The following is a 19,978-nucleotide window of genomic DNA, read 5'->3' on the forward strand; positions in this document are numbered from 1 at the left end:
CAACTTTTACTGAAGTGGTGCTGCCCCTTGCGAAGCAGGGATACCCCATGGACAGTGCATCCAGAGTTTGCACCTGTGAGCTGTGAGCCAGCTGTTTTGAAAAAATTTCTGGTAAAGGAGCAGAGAGTTTCCAGAACCATGTAAGGTAACTTCCAAGTTGTTGCCATGGCATTTGTAAACTGCGGAGGGGTTTTTATGCAAATGAAACATGAAACATGAAACATGAAACATGGCACCAGCGGAGGGGTCTTTATGCAAATGAGTACTGAGGGAAGTTAAGGCTGCTGCCATCTCCACCTGCTGGCTTGGCAGTTTCACTGCACCATTTCCACCCCATCCTGTTCTGGCCAGCAGGGTCATGCTGCAGTCCTGACCACTGCTCAGAAAACAAGTCCTGCTGGTTTCCCGTCTCAGATTTACAGACATTAAAAATGTTTTTGGCAAAATCTAACTCCCATTCTAATACAAACATTCCATAAAATATAAATTGATGGATATTTCTTTAACACATTAAAATATAATAATGTTTTATATTTCATTGTATTATAGATATCTTTTCCTTGTAATATGTAAATGTTTTATACATTTTAGTAGGTTAAGTATTTGTCAATTCATATGTATGATATATGCAGATATAAATATGTACAACTATATATAGTTATATAGTTATCTATAAATATGTAAAACCATACATAGTAAATATAAATACATAAATATATGTAATATATGCAAATATATTTAACATAATTATATTTCTCCTAAAGCCAGCATCATATTTAATGGGAAATCACTAGGTATGTTTTCATTCAGAATGTGATACTGGAGAAACCATTATGGAGGAACTAGAAAACCTGAATTGAGAGACAATCATTTTAGATAATCAAAGCTAGTAAATTATTGAAAATATTTTATGATTTTTTTAATGTAACATAAGATCAGTTTAATATACAATACTCACACCTATATAATAGATAGTACTAGAAAATTTAAAGTGAGAAAAACATTACATTTCAGAAACACTAAACAGATAAAGATTATCTTCTAAATGTTTGAAACAAACATCATGCTAACATTCTACTAAGTTTAGTAATCAGACAAGGAGGAAGTTATCTCCTCACTTACAAAGCATTGCACTTTATTTTCTATTAGCCACATTAAGATAAAAAATAATAAAGAGAATTCAGAACTATATGGGAAAAGATAATATATTTTGTATTATTGACAATATTCTTATACAGAAAATTCAAAGAAATCTGAAAAAACTCTAGCACTAATAAGAGCTTTCACTGAGACAGACGGACAGAATACCAACATTTAAAAAAAGAGCCATTGTGCTTATTTTCAACAATAATAATCAGAATTTTTAAGGGAAAAACAGAAACTTGTTTTCTCACAGTGCTGGAAGCTAGAAGTCTGCGATGACAATTTAGTCATTCCTGGACCCTCCTGAGGCTCTCTTTGGCTTGTAGATGGGGCCTCCTCCTGTGTCCTCATGCAGTCATTCCTGTGTGTGTGTCTGTGTCCTCATTTCCTCTTCTTATAAGGACACTAACCATATTGGACCAGGGCCCACCCTAATGACCTCATTTTCACTTAATTACCTATTTAAAGGCCCTATCTCCAAATGCAATCCCATTGTGAGGTACTGGGAGCTCGAGTTTCAACATATGAATCTGGCAGGGATGCAGTTCGGTACATAGTAACATCAACAAAAAAGGTCAACCCATTAAAACATGGGCAACACACATGAAAAGGTAATTTACAAGTAAGAAAATCTAAAGTCAATCTTCTGAACACCAGTATAAAATTTGAATTCAGTTAAACATAAATCAAAATAACAATGTGATATTATGGCTATAGTATTTGCAAAAATTAATAGGTATAAGAACGTGCAGAAATGGAAACTATTGTGTAATGAAGTACATGCATAAATTGTTCAAAGTGATTTGATCAATTTGGCTGAATAATACTTTTTCAAATGATCCTGCACTAAGAACCAGCAAATTCACTAGTACATGTACACCCCAGATTCCACTTACCTAGAAGTGCCCATCACCAGCACTGGAGCCAAGTAAGCCCACTCTGGTGTTTGATGTCTTAGCCAGCATGAGAAGGAAGACATCTGATCATCCATCAATCCAAGTGCAGAGTAAAGTGACCCTAGGACTTCAATGAGACGAAAAAGGAAAGCAAAGGGGTGTTTCTTGAAGCAGATCAGTGTTGGAACATTAATAAAAATTATAGAAACAATTTGAATGCACAAACAGAATTATCCAAAACATCTGAATTCTTAAAAGGAAAATTTTATAATAGATTCTAGCAGCAGTTTTAATATTTTGTTTGACACACTAAAATTCTTTATAATGGTACTTAATTATATAATAACTAATATTCCTGTTTTTATATTACATCACTGGCTGAACTTTGTTCATGTGTCCAAAGGTACCTTTCTTTGAAAGCCAAATATCATCATCAAAATATTTATATAAAATTTATAATATCATGATACATGCATTTTATTTAAGCCTGAAGTGAAAATTTGAGTCAAAAACATCTTTACATTGCTTTTCTGATGAAATTGTATTTAGATACGGATCTTTTATTATCATGCAATAAGTATTTCTATGATTCATAGTAGAAATGCTTTTGCAATTCATGATTAAAAGTCTAAATGACAGAATATTTATCTTCATATGTCTCTATTCACATACATACCCTGACATTTCATTTAGAATGTAAATTATATAGGTAGGTTAATAGTTGTGATGTTATTGCTTCTTGATATTTAAAGAAAACATATTCAATGATCCAATAAATGAAGTCCGTATGAACTGACTGTAGATAGAAGATAAGGAATCTATTACTTTAACTTTGCTTTGGATACTGCACTTTATTTGGTGATAAAAATATACAACTGAAGATTTTAGAAAAAGTCTAACATCCTTTATTATTCTAACATTGTATGACTTGAGTTACCCACTGGCTGCAAGAAATTCTGGTAGGTAGCACAAGGAAGTCATACAATAAAAACTAAGATCAATGAGAAGTTGGTAGATTTGTGCATTTCTAACCAGTGACAAATTGTGTGCAATTTTAGAAAGTTCATTTTACTGATAGAATTATCTAAACTTTTAAAAGAAGAACTAAATAATATATTTTAATGATAGATTTTCATTGTGGAGAGAAAAGAAAGAACAATTGAAAACCCACTAAAACTCCACAATCATTTCCCTTTTTGGGGGGATGCGGGGCTTTATCATCAGTCAGCTTGTAATTTAGTTGATAAATTACCTGCATGTCTTCCTTTCCCTTTCCCTGGAAATAAAGCAAAATAAGGAGAGGAAGGTGCACTCTCCAACATTCAGATGCACAGGCCAGGCTCCGTCCCACCGCCAGGCATGTGACGTTTGGACAGGGGTGCTATTTTCTCTCTCAAAGAGTCTATCTGTGACTAAAGTGAAAGGTTTAAAACCCAGGAGTTGTATATATTATTATAAAAGGAAGGGCCTGGCCTGGCGCGGTGGCTCACGCCTGTAATCACTGCACTTTGGCAGGCCGAGGCGGGTCGATCACGAGGTCAGGAGTTCAAGACCAACCTGGCCAAGATGGTGAAACCCTGTCTCTACTAAAAATGCAAAAATTAGCTGGGTGCGGTGGCGGGCATCTGTAATCCCTTTAGCATGCTTAAGACTCCTCAGGAGGCTGAGGCAGGAGAATTGCTTGAACGTAGGGAGGTGGAAGTTGCAGTGAGCCGAGATGCTGCCACTGCACTCCAGCCTGGGTGACAAAGCAAGACTCTGTCTCAAAAAACAACAACAAAAAAGGAAGGGCCTGATTGTTCATTCATTCATTTGTTCAATTAAAATTTGACTAAAACAATTATTTTACTAGAAGATGCTAAAATACTGTTTTGTGTTTTTCTAATTTTAAAAAAGCAGTAGATGTTGATTATCTTTCCAGCCATGATGAAGTAACTGGGGCAGGCTTAACGTTCTGATGTAAACAACTACAAAATTGGGCAGAAGACAAGAAACGACTGTTTTCAGATGTTGGAGACCAGGTGGTCTATAGGTCGATGTATTCTCCTAGAAAGATCAACACAGTGATACCTATAATTGCTCCAGACACTTTTGCCGGAGTAAATCCCTCGAGAAGTGCTTATAGGTACGTTTCCTGAGTTTGTAGCATGCTTAAGACTATTTTTCTATAGCCTTGATGCTGGAAAGACAGTTTGGCTTGGCATAGGATCCTGTGCTCACACCTCCATTAGGGGGTTTCTGGGACGCAGCCCCATTGTGGCCTCACTCTGCAGGTCACTCTTGAGAAGTCAGATGCCTACTTTGTTCTGTGGCCTGGATGAGGAATGTGATATTTTATCTTCAGGCCCTTAGGATTGTGTTTCATTATCTTTAAAGTTTAATAGTTTTATTTGGCTATGTCTCAGTTAAATACACCAGGCCCTCCTAACATGTAGCTTCAATGCTTCTTTTGTTTCTGGAAAAGTTGTCTAAGTCTAGTTTCTCTAGCTCTGGCCCTGGGTTTGTATGGGACTCCAGTCACATGTATGCTGGCTGTTGTTGGCTCTCTTGCATGTCACCAATGTCACTCTGACCCTTTTTTTATGTAACTCATTTTGACAGTTCATTTTATGTGTCAACTTGCCTGGGCTATGGGGTGCCCAGGTTTTTGGTCAAACATTATTCTGGGTGTTTTCGTGAGGATGTCGGTGCATGAGATTAATTTACTTTGGTGGACTTTAAGTAAAAAGCAGATTCCATAACATGGGGGTTGCACCAGGCCTTGCACCCCTGAAGGCCTAAAGACCCCCCTCCCTGGCTCTGAGAGAACTCTGCAGCCCACCTGCTTCAGACTCCAGCTGGAGTGCTGGCCCTCCTGGGTCTCAGCCGCCAGCCCAATCTGCAAACTGTGGACTTGCCAGCCCCATAATTACATGAGCTCACTCTTCATTCCAGGGGTTCTGTTTCACTGGAGAACGCTCATAAATCATTTTTATTTTAATCTTTTTTGTTTTCTTGCCTTTCTTGAATGTCTCAAATTGTCGCTCGATCCAGTCATTCTTGGTTTTGGTCATTTTTATATTTCCTGCTACAAGGTCCTTTTCCTTGTACAACCAGCTGCTTGGTGAGGCTATTTAATTGAAGGTGCAGTATTGTGCTCAGGTCCCTTCTCCTTCACAGCTGTTTCTTGGCAGTGCATTTTTATCACCTGAAATGGCTTGATTCTCATTTTGTGTTTTCTTCTACGAATAGCCTTTTGTAACACTGGGCTGCTTTTGTTTGCTTATTTCTTCCGTGCAGCTGGCCGTTAGAGGCAGTGGATGGGATTCCTTGTTCAAGAGCTCTCTCCTGTCAGTGCAGCAGCATTCCGCTTCTCGTTGCTGTCCCAGGGGAGGTGGTGTGTCCTCTAGTTTCTGCTCCTCTTTGGTCTTGCAGAACCCCACATTTGCCTCTCTCGCTTCTTTTTATTTCTTCACCCCTCTGCTTCCTAAGGGTGCCTCTTCCTTCTATTTACCCTCTTCTTTGGAGGCAAAGCAGCTCTGGGCATGCCATGTAGGTCCTGGAGACGCATGTGTCCCTTCCCTGGAGCCGCCAGCCCCGGGGAGGCTTCTCTGCAGTTTTACCACCACGAAGTGGGTTTTGCTTAACAGCAGCTCCTGCTCCTTTTCTCCATGTCCCTCCTGTCCACGTCCCTGGACTTTCCTCAGTGTCCACCACTGTGTTCACTGGGATCAAAGGTAATCGATCTGCTGTTGGATGTTGTTTATTATTTCACCTGCAGGTGGTTGAAACACACCGTGTGTCTCTCTCCCAGGCTTGCCGAGGGGAGAGCTCTACGCCAAGTAGTTCTTCATGCTCATCTTGGAGATGTTTGGGAAGATTTAGATTCAGGTGGCTGCCGATATCTTCAGCCAACCCAAAGTCAAATTAATGTTTTTATTTAAGGTAAATCAATGATTAGAACACGGATTTTACATATTTTACATAATTATCACCATGGGACCCATTATTTTGTTGCCACTCATCAACCTGTTAATTTTGCATTTAGTTATTTGTAATCGTTTTTCTAATTAAAGCAAACTAAACGAAATCAGTTAATAACGGAGTAGATTTTATCCCTCATGTACGCTATCCTAGAACAACATGAAATCCCATAATTTATCTTATTTTAAAGCACATTTTTATACCAGGCAGCTGATTTGGTTTCTGCCCTCGGCCTGTTCTGCCTTACACACACTCCCCTTTTCTTTTCTCTGTTTCTATTTTCCTCAGTCCTTCGGACCCTTAGGAGGAAGCTCAACTGCCTGGCAATATTCTCACATACGTGTCAGGTGTAAACGTCTTTATGGGGGAAACAGGCTCTGGCTGTCTCACAAAGCTTTAGTGTAACACTTTCATTCACTTCTTAAAGGTGATTTACATGAGCCTCGCACAGCTGAGACGTATTTCGTATTTCGCTGCTTCCTAAACCTGGAATGATGGTGCATCATTCTCATAAAAACAAGGAAGCGCAGGAAGGTGGAAGCATAATTTTTGTGAGTGTTTCTGGGCCAGGATGAATGTGCGATGGCGGGCATGGCTGTCTAGGCCTCCCTGGCAGCCCTGGTGTGGGGGCTCCCAGGAAGGACTACAGGAGGGTTAGGAAAAGGATGGGGGGCAGGAGTCTGGCAGCTGAGCAGCACCTGGGCCCTCACAGCTCAGACTGCAGAGCAGAGAGGGAGCCACGTGTGGAGGGCGGGGAACATGGAGGGAGAAGGGGAGGGGAGCACAAGAGGGGAAGATGGAGGGGAGCATGAGAGGGAGCATAGAAAGGGGCATGGAGGAAACACAAAGGGAGGACTGAGGAGAGCATGAGAAGAACAGGGGAAGCACGAGGCACGGGAGCCCAGAGGGGAGCACACAGGGAGCACTAAGGGAGCACACCGTGGTCTGACACGAGCAGGGGTGACCCCTGAGCCCAGACCCTTCCCCCAAGAGCACAGGAAACAGGCAGTGTTCACCCACAGTGGGGGCGGGGGGGAGAGTCCAAGGGCCAAAGAAGGGCTGATGGTCCATTTCCTGTGGAATTGTCCCAACCTGATGGCGTCCGTAAGTCACCCTTAGCATGCTCGGGTTCTCTGGTCAAGTCTGGAAGAGGCAAGTCCTGCTAAGGGCCCCATCGACTGACCTCGGTCCCCAGTGCCTGGGATATGTGTGGCGTCAGCCCTGGGGCAGGCACGGGCCTTGGCTTCTGATCTCCAGGAATGTCCCAGCCCCCCTCCCTTAGCTTCTGCTTCTTGGTCTCACATCCAACTACTGCAAGGGCACCTCTGCACCTGCTGGCTGGGGTGATGCCTGTCCCTTCTGCACCTGCCAGCCATGGATTATGACCTGTGCTTTCTGCACCTACCAGGCTGGGGGTTATGACCTGTCCCTTCTGGTCCTTCATGCACCTGGCCGGCCAGGGGTACGACCTGTCTCTTCTGCACCCTGCCAGCCGGAGGTTGTATCTGTCCAGTCCACATATGCCGGCTGGGGTCTGACTGGTCTGTCTCTCTACATCTGTGGGGCTGAGGAGGACTTGGCTGTCTCATCTACACCCACCTCTTGGGTGTTGATGCCACAGGCTCTGCCCTGCTCCTGTGCTGGCACAAGCTGTAGCTCCTGGGGAGTAACCTGAGGAGTTACCTGGGGTGTGTCTGGTGCAGGTGACCTCTGCATGTCACTGACATTGCGGCAGAAGCCGTCGGGGGACCCAGGCCGGCAGAGCTCCTTCCCTCTTCGCTGTTGGCCAGGATCCCCCTCTCAGGAGCTGAAGCAGCCTCTGGATGGAAGGCAAGACAAAAGCATGTTCTAATCAGCTAAAATGGTCGGTAGAGCCCTAAGTGCAGGGCGGGTGGATCTGGGAGCTGGGGGCCCTTTGCTTCTCCTGCCCTCAGGGCAGGGCTGGTGCAGAGGAGATCGGCCCAGAGGTCTGAGCGGCTCCAAGAGCAGGATAAGAATCGCAGGAAGGTTTCCAGGAGCGGATTTTAACTAAACAGTGTTGGTTAAGCTGCATTTCCATAACTCATCAATTTTTAACAGAGCCCATGTATCTGGAGTTAATTTTGCTATGTTCTTAGTGGGAATAGGAGAATCTTTCCTATAACAGCCATACAGAAAATGTTTTTTTCAGCCACATTCTTTCTAACTAGTGTGGACCTGCTTAAGAATGCACTCTTCTGTATCTTATCTAAAACAGGAATTTATCTAGTCTATATTTGAGATTATCATGAAATTATATTAGTACTTTACAAGCTAAAGCATCTTGAATCACGTTCCAAATATTATATATACTCCATAATTTCCTGTATAGATCATTAAGTAAAGTCTCATATATCCCAATTTAAGTAAAAATACATTTTTAATTACCTGAGCTTCATAACCTCAAATTTACCAGTTAATTAAAGCACAGACTTATCAAAGTCTCCAAAGCGGGTCAAGTTTAATACTCATCTGGCCCACTTTCAATGCCCACTAGGTCCTTCTGGAAATAACTTCTGAATAAGAAAGAATTAGTAATTAGTATAATTATTAATGATCTACGTTAATTAGAACGAATGCACATAGTACACATTGTTAAAGTAAGTCACAGGAAATGGTGAAATCCTTTCTAAATCACTGATTCAAACAATAGTCAAAAGAGCTGACTACCTCATAAGACAGAAAATGTCATAGCCCTGCTCCAACCTTAATCTGTCCACTTCAAATATGTCAGGTCTATTTACAGCAATTTGCCTACATCGAAATTCACTGATGTATGATAGTGCTAAGCTGGCCCTGTTTTAAGATACAGTTATGTGATCAGAAATTCAGAAATAAATAAATCATGTAAATTTTACTGTTTTATTTTACTGTTATGAGACTGTACAAACTTTGCAAATGTTTATAGTGGAGTCACTTTATTGATGGGAAAACTATGTGGCAAGTAGATACATTGCCTTGCAAGGCAACAAATTCCCTAGAAGGGGGTTAAAATTACAGTAGAGCAGAGGTCTCCTTACTTTTTCATGAGGAAGATTGAAATGTGACATAGTCCCTCAATGAGATCACCTCTGAAGTCTCTTGCCACTCTAAAGCCTACGACTGGTTCTTCTTTGTCAAAAATATACAGATGCCAATCCTTGCCAACTGTCACTGTCTAATTAAGAGATTCATTTTCTCTTTGTTGGATAAATGCAGAATCCTTGGCCTCCCGCCTCCCCTCCCTTTAATCGGGTTGAATTTGGGAAACGTTTCCCGGCAGGAACAATGTTGTAAGCGGCATAAGGAGGCGTGCGTGGATCAAGCACATCTCTGCTGGAGAGGAGTGGAAGTCAGACCACAGAGGTGGGGGACAGAGAAAAGAGGAGGCTTTAAACTCCTGCTGGAGGAGTACGGATTTTTTTCCTGTAATTGGTGGCAATCTCTGGAACGTTGTTGGCTGGGAGAAGCACACCCAGGGGCAGCAGAGGAAGATTGATATTGTATTGTTGTTCCAAGAAGAATGGGATAAAAAAGAGTTCACAGAGATCAAAGCTTCTGGACTTATCTGTAGGCCACAGCACACCGTTTGCAATTCTCGGACCAGATCCAGCCACTGCTCTCCTCAAGCCTTGGCGCCCGGGCTCTTGGTCACCAGCAAGGCTCTCTCAAGCTTTTGCATCTAGGGACAGACATCTTTCTTTTCCACCTGGTGACGTCACCTCCTGAAATGTCAGGTCAGGTGGCATTTACTCCATGCAGCATATCTGCTTACACTGAGTTCCTCCCTTTATTCTTCTTCCTTGGTACTTTGGTTTTGCTAATCATACCCTTACTGCCGTTTTCTGTAGATCGCAAGAACTCTTGTAGATAGATATTTGCCCCATTAATGCTGAGCTCTTTGCCTGGCCAGGACAATGCCCTGATCCTGTTTGCACCCCTATCCTCTCTAGCGCCCTAGAACAATGGCCCATGGTTGATGCACAGTAGATATTAGATAATTTTCACTGTTTTGTTTTGATTCATCAGTACACCTGAAAAGAAAATACGTGTCTTTTCAATGTAAGCTTATAAAGTGATAAGTATTTTAAAATGTGATTGCCACACCTCAGTAAGCATCATTATCCTTCCACTAGGATAAACTTAATACATAATTTTATAATTCTATTTAAACAGTAGACTACGTTAGGAAAGGACAGTAAAGAAGTGTGACTTTGAACAAATAATATCTCTTCCCTTCAGGGTCAGAACTAGCTGGAGTTATTCTGATGATCATGACCTGAATGTTAAATTCAGTTTGGACAATTTGGAGTCTTTATGGACACAGAGTCCCCAAATGCAAGGTGCAGTGGACTGAATGTATGTCCCCTCAGATCTGAAATGTTGAAATGCTAACCCCAGGGTGATGGTGTTGGGAGGTGGGGTCTTTGGGAAGGCATGAGGGTGAAACCCTCCTGAGTAGGATGAGTTCTCCCACAGAAGAGGCCCCGAGAACTGCCCTGCCCCTTCGCCCATGTGAGGACAGAGCCAGAGGGTGTCGTCTGGGAGGGAACAGGACCCTGCAGACACCGCATGGGCCAGCACCGTGGTCTCAGACTTCCAGCCTCCAGAGCTGTGAGACATGTCTCTGTGGTTTAGAATCCACCCAGCCTGTGCGATTCTGCTGTAGTAGCCTTAATGAACTAAGACACAAGGTAAAACGTCATTTGCTAAAGGAAGTAAAAAAACTGGAGACATTAAAAATATATAGGAAACCTGCACATTTATCAGAAAAAATAAAAAGCTGTCATGTGCCCATGAAACCAAGTGCTAAAATAGTAACTACAGTTTCTTATTTCATTGTAGTCAAATTGCTATCTGTTCTTTATGGCCAACTTCTGTTCTTTATGGCCAACTTCAAACAACTCCTAGTCTCTGAGGCTTCCCTTGCTAACTCTCCATGAGTTTTGCTCCTTCTTCCACAGCCTGCTGGGCTTTTGGCATCCAGATTGCCTTCTCCCATACAGATATCTCCCCTAACCCCTTCGATCATGCACATTTATGGCAATGTTTCTGTGTAATTGTATCTGTTATCTGCCTTGTTCAAAAAGTATTTACTTCTGTCAGCATCTTAAAAGTAGCATTTCATTTTACTGATGAGGAATCGCTAAGGAAATCTCTAAGCAGCAAGCTAATCCCCCAGTTCACATCGCATATGATCAACGTACCTACGTGTATTGCTAAATTTATTCCTTTCCTTAAATTGAGTCTAAACTGGACAGACATTTAATTCCAGAAAATAGATTATTGAATTTGCCGTACATATGAGTCGACGTCAAGAAACCCCAGGCCGCTTCCCAGTTCTAAGCCACAGAACCAAGAAAGTCTAACTGACCAATGCAGGCAAACCCAAAGTCAGCACTTGTTTAAGGACTAACCAGACACCAGAGGCTTCTCAAATCCAGAAATTTTGCTGGGGTTTCATTTCCTCCTGGCGACCTCGCCTGCACTGGGTCACCAGGGGAGTTGCTGTGCCTCTGCCATGCCCTTTGTGTGCTGTGACCCCACATCTTGACACTCTGCCTTCTCATAAGCTGAGTTGGTTTATTTAATGAATTCAAGCCAGTTTACTTCCACAGACATTCCTGAGGGCCCACAGCAAGTCAGAAACCAAGTTCAGCACTAGGGAGATGAGGATGACCCCACAGCCTCTGCACCCCAGAGCTCACGTTCTACTGGAAAGTGATAGTGTTGTGAAAACTGCATAAAATATGCACTAAGGAGTGAAATATTAGCAGAGGGGGTGACAGTGCTCCAAGAAGAGACAGCAGTGTAGGCAACTTAGGAAACACAACTTCAACATCAGACCTGTGTCTTGAAGAATGATTAAGCGTCTGTGGGTGCAGCACCCAGAAAGGACACCCCGCAGGAGAAGCTGTGGAGCGAGGACAGAGCTCTGCGAATGTTCAGAGGCTCTGGCAAGCGGGGACCACTAAGCACGGTGGCCAGGTGGGAGCTGCCAGGTGCTGTCCAGATGATGAAGGGCCTTGGCTATCACCATGTGAATTTAGGGATGTGTCTCATACGCAATAGGAAAGCTGGCAGAGGAACATAAGAGGGAGGTCTGTGCTTCAGAAATGTAACTCTGGCAGCCTGTGAGGAAATAGGATGAAAAGGAAAAGATCCTTAGAAAGAAAACACAGTCAGCACCAGCATCCCTGCAGGTACCACACTGTGCAGGGGCATTCAGAAGCCAGGTCTGGGATTCGCACGGATGATTTCCACTCATATTCCATCGACTGGGACTCAACTCATGGCCATACCTGACTTTGAAGATTGGGTGGAGGTTAGATGGAGATTATCGCTGTGATCGGGAGAAGAAGGAAGGTGATTTGGGGAACTGACAGTCTCCGTCACACTTTTACTCGAAATAATTTCCACATAAAAGATTTTTGAGTGTGGAAACACACATACTGTGTTTTGAATACATGTGTGTGTAAGTCGGCCATGAACAGCTTTATTTTCCCTCTGAAGGATCACACACATGCATCTGGTTTGCCATTCCACACACAGCATGGAAGTTTGTTAACTTGTAGAATGAGAGGAACACTCAGCTCTTCAATGCCTTTTGTAACGTTTCCAGTGTTTCTTGTGGAATCTAAGTGCTGACATTTATGGGATTTGATTACTAATGTTGTCTCCAAAATACACATCAAATGATGACAGTGATGACGAGGAAGAGAATGACAGTGATCAACGAATTAGCCAACATTTTCTGCAAGCTTCCCATATTCTAGGCACTTTACATATATTTCCTCTTAATGCTAACTTATGAGGTAGATATTGATATTACTCCTGTGTTATGAATTTAGCGTACTGAGTTTTGGAGTGTCCGAATAACTTGTCCAATGTAATTTAGTTGTAAAACCATAACCAATACATGAATACTAAGGTCCTTCCCCTCACATTCATGAAATCTAAGGTCCTTCCACCTCACATACATGAATACTAAGGCCCTTCTCCTTCACATACATGAATACTAAGGTCCTTCCACCTCACATACACGAATACTGAGGCCCTTCCCCTTCACATACAAGAATACTAAGGTCCTTCCTCTTCACATACATGAATACTAAGGTCCTTCCACCTCACCTACATGAATACTGAGGCCCTTCCCCTTCACATACATGAATTCTAAGCTCCTTCCCTTTCACACACATGAATACTAAGGTCCTTCCACCTCACATACATGAATACTAAGGTCCTTCCACCTCACATACATGAATACTGAGGCCCTTCTCCTTCACATACATGAATACTAAAGTCCTTCCCCTAACATACATGAATACTAAGGTCCTTCCCCTCACATACATGAATACTAAGGTCCTTTCCCTTCACATACATGAATACTAAGGCCCTTCCCCTTCACATACAAGAATACTAAGGTCCTTCCTCTTCACATACATGAATACTAAGGTCCTTCCTCTTCACATACATGAATACTAAGGTCTTTCCCCTCACATACATGAATACAAAAGTCTTTCCACTTCACAGTGTGCATTATTGATCAGATACGCCCCTTCACGAGGCTCCAGGAGTTGATTCCCTTATTTGTAGGCAAGTGTGTTGGGCCACAAAGGATTTATGCATAAAGAAATATTACTCAAAAAATTATCTCACAAGAAGATTCTATGACATCCTTATGCAAGGAAAAGCATATGAGAGATCATCGATTCTTCTGTGAGCACTGCTGAGTGGCTTTCTTTCTTAATCCAACTTGTGATGAGCTTATTTGTGGAAGGAATTTCACCAAAAAAAATGGAATTCCTCACAGTCACTGGAGTGTGTCATCTGATTATGAAACACAAGCAGGATTGCAGGAGCTTAGGAATTAAATTGCTGAACCTTCTGTTGATCTGGCTGGAAGTGGCCTTTAATGCTCACACTATGCTGAAGTGCATAGAGTTTGGCAATCATGAGATTAACTTTCCCTGAAACCACCCAGAAGATGCTTTATTCTATCAATTTTTCATGGAAAATCAATATGATTAACCTTGAAATTTATTTCTAACTGTGGAAGATGCACATTTCTAAACAGACTCTTGAGCTTCTTTTGTCCTATGAACCAGCCATATTTCATGGAAAACAGGCAATCAATCAGTGAATGTCTATTTCTGGCTATGATTTCTACCCACAGAAACATATAGTAAATTCAGTATGGCTCTTGAAAGCCTTTTAAAAGTTCTTTCTCTCTGGAAAATGCCTTGTGAATATGAATAATCTCTTTCCCCATTAGTGTGGCATGGCATTTATCTTTGAAGATTAAACAAGCGAATCAGTTGGCAACATGTGCCTCAGACGGCAAGATCACAGACACTTTATTAGAGAATGCCGGTAGCTGGAATCTTAATTTTGGAAGGGCTTTCACCAAAAAAAAAAAAAGTACCCTTGTGGCAGAAAGAACCTAAAGGTATCTCCCCTTTTGACCTAAACAGTGCTTCCAAGTGTCTTCAGAAGAGCCACTGGTAAAGTGAAAAGCTCCTTCTAAGGTGGACAAAAACAAACTGCATCATCAGCCAATGAGACGAGACTGAACTTGCGTCCTCTTCCCACAGCAGAGGATCTGGGAAGCGCCCCATGCCGGGTGCTCATAGTTACCTAATCTACCTCTGTCAGGACAAAACCTGGGACATGTCCTTCATGGCACTGGGGTGAGATTTGTTAGACTCGTGCAAAAATGACCACAAAATGTAATGCTTTTTCCACTCGTGAAGGAAAATATTTTCTGATATTAAAAAGATAGTCTTGCTAGAGATGCAACATTATTTGAGGCTCTGTGGTTGTGAACACTTTTCCTACAGTTGGACTGCTTGATGCATTTTACACGAGTCGCTGATCAAAAGTGTTCTATGTGTGCAGCAGGCCTGTCAGAGGCGTGAGGACGCAGCCTGACTCCATCCCTGTGGGAGGACCGACACACAGTCCCTGCAGGGAGGCCAAACATTCATGCGCGATGGTTGCAGGACAAGGTGTGATGGGTAAGCGGCCTTTGTCCTCCACAATTTGGAGTCGTCTGGAGTTTCCGCTGAAGTTGTCACTGGCCAAGAAGATATTGTGGCTCCCGACAGAAGTTGTCACTGGCCAAGAAGATATTGTGGCTCCCGACAGAGGGAAACTCAAGTGTCTGAATCACACTGTCTGTATCACCATTCAGATCTGTCAGATCCCCGAAAGACCATCTGTCTAAAAACACGTATGTGCTATGCTGATTGCAAAGCACTTTCAGATAGATACGCAGATAGATAATGGATAGTCATACAGATAGATGGTAGACAAACAGATGAGAGATCATAGAGTTAGAGGGATAAGACAATCAGATGATAGATAGATAATAGATACATGATACGTAGATAGATGATAGAGGATACATGATAGGTGATAGATGATACATAGATGATAGATGATATCTAGATGACAGATAGATGATAGATGACAGACAATAGATAATAAATGACAGATGTTAAACAGATGATAGATAATGATAGATGATAGGCAGATAGCTAGCTAGCTATAGGTGATAGATTATAGATAATGATAGGTAGTAGATGATAGATGATAGATCATAGATAGATGACAGATCAATAAATAGATGATAGATAATAGATAAATGATAGGTAGGTAGGTAGATAGATCGTAGACAGATGATATATAATGATGGATGATAGAAAGATGATAGATTGATGATAGATAATCATAGATGACAGATGATAATGACAATAGATAGATATCTAGATGATAGATGATAATGACAGACAATAGATATCTAGATGATAGATGATAGATGGAGAGATAGATGATTGATAGATGGATTATAGATCGATAGATAGGTGATAGATGATAAACAGATAGATTAGATAGATAGATAGATAGATAGATAGATAGATAGATAGTTAGTCAGAGATGGGTAGATAGATCAATGATAGATGGAGACAGGCAAACAGAGGCAGGTGCATAGGCATGAGCAGACGTGGGCTGGGACACGCTGCCACCCTAGAGATGTTGTGTCTGAAGTATAAACAGTTCTGTGCATTGCTTAACCACACGACTGGTCAGCATTCTCATATCTCACTGAGATGGAAGCTCAGGCCTCCCGACTCTGAATTCCATTCCCAGTCTAAAAACTGCTGTGCAGGGTTCTGGGGCTCAGGCAGGATCCTCTCATCCTCCCCGCCCTCCTGTTTCCACTCCATCTCAATCCTCATTTCCTGGGATTCAACACCCTCCTTCCGGCTCCCCTGTTCCTCCTGCCACCTCTCCCTCTTCCTTACTCACTCCCCTCTTCCCCTTCCTTTTTCCTCCTTCCTACCCATTTTTCTCCCTCCTATCTCCCTTTCTTGCAATGCTATATTTTTTTTTGAGGGGGGGGATGTCAGGCTCTTTTTTTCTTTTAATTATTTTAAGTTCTAGGGTACATGTGCACAACGTTTGTCACATATGTATATGTGTGCCATGTTGGTGTGCTGTACCTGTTAACTCGTCATTTACATTAGGTATATCTCCTAATGCTATCCCTCCCCTCTCCCTCCACCCTATGACAGACCCCCGTGTGTGATGTTCCCCGCCCTGTGTTCAAGTGTTCTTATTGTTCAATTCCCACCTATGAGTGAGAACATGTGGTGTCTGGTTTTCTGTTCTTGTGATAGTTTGCTCAGAATGATGGTTTCCAGCTTCATCCATGTCCCTATAAAGGACATGGATAGCCGCATAGTATTTATAGTATTTTATGGATGCATAGTATTCCATGGTGTATATGTGCCACATTTTCTTAATCCAGTCTATCACTGGTGGACATTTGGGTTGGTTTCAAGTCTTTGCTATTGTGAATAGTGCCACAGTAAACATACGTGTGCATGTGTCTTTCTAGCAGCATGATTTATAATCCTTTGGGCATATGCCCAGTAATGGGATGGCTGGGTCAAATGGTATTTCTAGTTCTAGATCCTTGAGGAATCGCCACACTGTCTTCCACAATGGTTGAACTAGTTTACAGTCCCATCAACAGTGTAAAAGCGTTCCTATTTCTCCACATCCTCTCCAGCACCTGTTGTTTCCTGACTTTTTAATGATCACCATTCTAACTGGTATGAGATGGTATCTCATTGTGGTTTTGATTTGCATTTCTCTGATGGCCAGTGATGATGAGCATTTTTTCATGTGTCTGTTGGTTGCATAAATGTCTTCTTTCGAGAAGTGTCTGTTCATGTCCTTCACCCACTTTTTGATGGGGTTGATTTTTTTATTGTAAATTTGTTTAAGTTCTTTGTAGATTCTGGATATTAGCCCTTTGTCAGATGAGTAGATTGTAAAAATGTTCTCCCATTCTGTAGTTTGCTGGTTCACTCTGATGGTAGTTTATTTTGCTGTGCAGAAGCTCTTCAGTTTAATTAGATCCATCTGTCAATTTTGACTTTTGTTGCCATTGCTTTTGGTGTTTTAGTCATGAAGTCCTGGCCCATGCCTATGGCCTGAATGGTATTGCCTAGGTTTTCTTCTAGGGTTTTTTATGGTTTTAGGTCTAACATTTAAGTCTTTACTCCATCTTGAATTGATTTTTGTATAAGGTGTAAGGAAGGGATGCATTTTCAGCTTTCTACATACGGCTAGCCAGTTTTCCCAGCACCATTTATTAAATAGGGAATCCTTTCCCCATTTCTTGTTTTTGTCAGGTTTGTCAAAGATCAGATGGTTGTACATGTGTGGTATTATTTCCGAGGGCTCTATTCTGTTCCATTGGTCTATATCTCTGTTTTGGTACCATGGTACAGTACCATGCTGTTTTGGTTACTGTAGCCTTGTAATACAGTTTGAAGTCAGGTAGCATGATGCCTCCAGCTTCGTGCTTTTTGCTTAGGATTGTCTTGGCAATGAGGGCTCTTTTTTGGTTCCATATGAACTTTAAAGTAGTTTTTTTCCAATTCTGTGAAGAAAGTCATTGGTAGCTTGATGGGGATGGCATTGAATCTATAAATTACCTTGGGCAGTATGGCCATTTTCACAATATTGATTCTTCCTATCCATGAGCATGGAATGTCCTTCCATTTGTTTGGCTTCCATTTGTTGGGCTTTAGTCTAGAAATGCTGAGTGTGGGGTCGATGGGGATGAGAAGAGGGAGGGACCACCCAGCCCCCAACTCTCCCTGAGTCTCCTCAGAGGAGACCTCGCCAGGCCACTTGCTCATTTGTCTTTGAAGGAGGCTGGGTGTGGGAGGAGGGCAATAATCGCAGCAGGGACCCCGGCCTTAGGACCCCTTCCCTGTATCTGTGCCCTCCCACCACTGCCCCGCTGCTGTTGGGCTCATAGGAGGGGCACATGGGACCACCTGCTGCCCCCAATATTGTATTTCTTGTCTTGTGGGCAGAGAAGAGTTCCTTATGTAAAGTCATATGCGTAGACCTCAAGGCTGACATTTGGGGCAGGGAATGTAGGAAAGGGGGTGTGCGAGCTTCCCGTGGCAGATGAAACAAAATTCCATTCTTGGGTTGAAACAACAGGATTTAAAAACAAATTGTCTCATAGTTCTTGAGGCCAGAAGTCCCGGCTCCAGGGGCCTGCAGAGTGGGTTCACTGCAAGGCTTTGAGACCGGCTATTGGTTTGTCCACAGGCCTCTTCCTCTGTCTTTCCTCTGTCCGTCTCTGTGTCGAAATTCCCCTTGTCATAAGGACACCAGTGATCTTGGATTAGAGCCCACCCTAAATGCCCTCACCTTAACCTAATGACAGTCAGTATCTCCATCCTGAGGCACTGCACAACCTGGCCCATGGCTGTGCTTAGCAGGGTGTTGAGAGGATTTTGACACAAGGAGGTCTTTGGGGAGGACACCAGCTGGGCTTCTCAGGTGAGAGCAGAGACAGAGCGTCCCAAAGGAAAAGGTGGGTGTGAGCAGAGCACAGGCCTGCAGCCACAGGGAAAGGCCGCTAGCGTCCAGTGAGGGGAGGGACAGGGCCGGCCTCCAGAAGGTGCTTCCAGGCTGGTGTGGAAGAAAACCACGGGCTCTAGCTGGCCTGGACTCAGGGTGGAGAATGGAGGTGGGCCAGCAGAGGAGTGAGTGCCCAGGGTCCCTGCAGACACCCTGAGATGCATTGCAGGGCGTGGTGCTCAGGTGCTCAGCCACCTGCCTGCACGGCTGCTGATTCCACTGCTAGAGCTGTCCCTGCCCCAATGGGCTGCCCTTGGGAGCTGGTGGGCCTGGACTGGGAGTCTCTGGACAGGCCGTCTCTCTCTCTGTCCCTTTGGGGCAGCCTCCCCTGCCCCACAGAGATTGCTGGGCTCAAAGCAGGGAGGAATTTCGGCTGGGAGAAGGGCCTTCCAACCCTGAGCTCTGTGAGAGGAAATCTCATTAGGAGGAAATCTCACTAGGAGCAAACCCTCACACGAGACCTGGAAAAAAGGAGAACACGCACCTCTTTTAATAGACGATGTCTGGATCTTTAGTGAGGATGAGTTAGATATAATACTTCCTTTACTTTCAAAAGGGAAAAAATATGGGTCACTCAGAAATTCCTGCTGTAGCTTAGATCATCGATCAAGTTCACAGCGAGTCCATAATCTCCAAAATTCAGACAGTTTCATGTTAGTCAAAAGTTAGTGCCTGCAGTGTGGGAACGCTGAAGACAGCCGGCCCAACACCCTGCTCAGGGATTCCCAAAGCCTCCCCGTGATCCAGAGAAGGAAGCCTAGATTTCTAGGTCAGTGCACCCCACTAGCAAGAGAATAAAGTCTCGGTATCGAGCTCTCAGGCTGCAAACTGTTCCCCTGTATGTCCCAAGAGTCCCCAAGGACCCTTGACGAGGGCTCCTGAGTGTCGACCAGGGCTCTTCCTTCCACAGGCAATGCTCCTCCTCCTTTCTGTTCAGTGACCCCCACATCAGCCCAACACCCTCTTCAACCCCATGTCTCAAACCAGAAGTCACAGCTGCATCCTTATTTCTTTACTTTTAC

General features: G+C 43.1%; 1 long non-coding RNA gene across 3 annotated transcripts in view; it reads right to left on the bottom strand.

Moving 5' to 3' along the window:
• LOC108520787 (uncharacterized) overlaps window positions 1-19,978 on the bottom strand; it is a 73,940-nt gene that overhangs the window by 44,812 nt on the left and 9,150 nt on the right. For 2 of the 3 annotated variants that reach the window (XR_001883005.1, XR_001883004.1), the window contains exons 2-3: window positions 7,686-7,821; window positions 2,040-2,166 (exon numbers count right to left, since the gene is read on the bottom strand). This is a non-coding gene — a long non-coding RNA (uncharacterized LOC108520787). The remainder of the gene's footprint in view (window positions 1-2,039; window positions 2,167-7,685; window positions 7,822-19,978) is intronic. The other variant, XR_001883006.1, reaches the window with a different exon arrangement.

This window comes from Rhinopithecus bieti, unplaced genomic scaffold (assembly GCF_001698545.2).
Source record: "Rhinopithecus bieti isolate Rb0 unplaced genomic scaffold, ASM169854v2 scaffold_51905, whole genome shotgun sequence".
Lineage (NCBI taxonomy): Eukaryota > Metazoa > Chordata > Mammalia > Primates > Cercopithecidae > Rhinopithecus > Rhinopithecus bieti.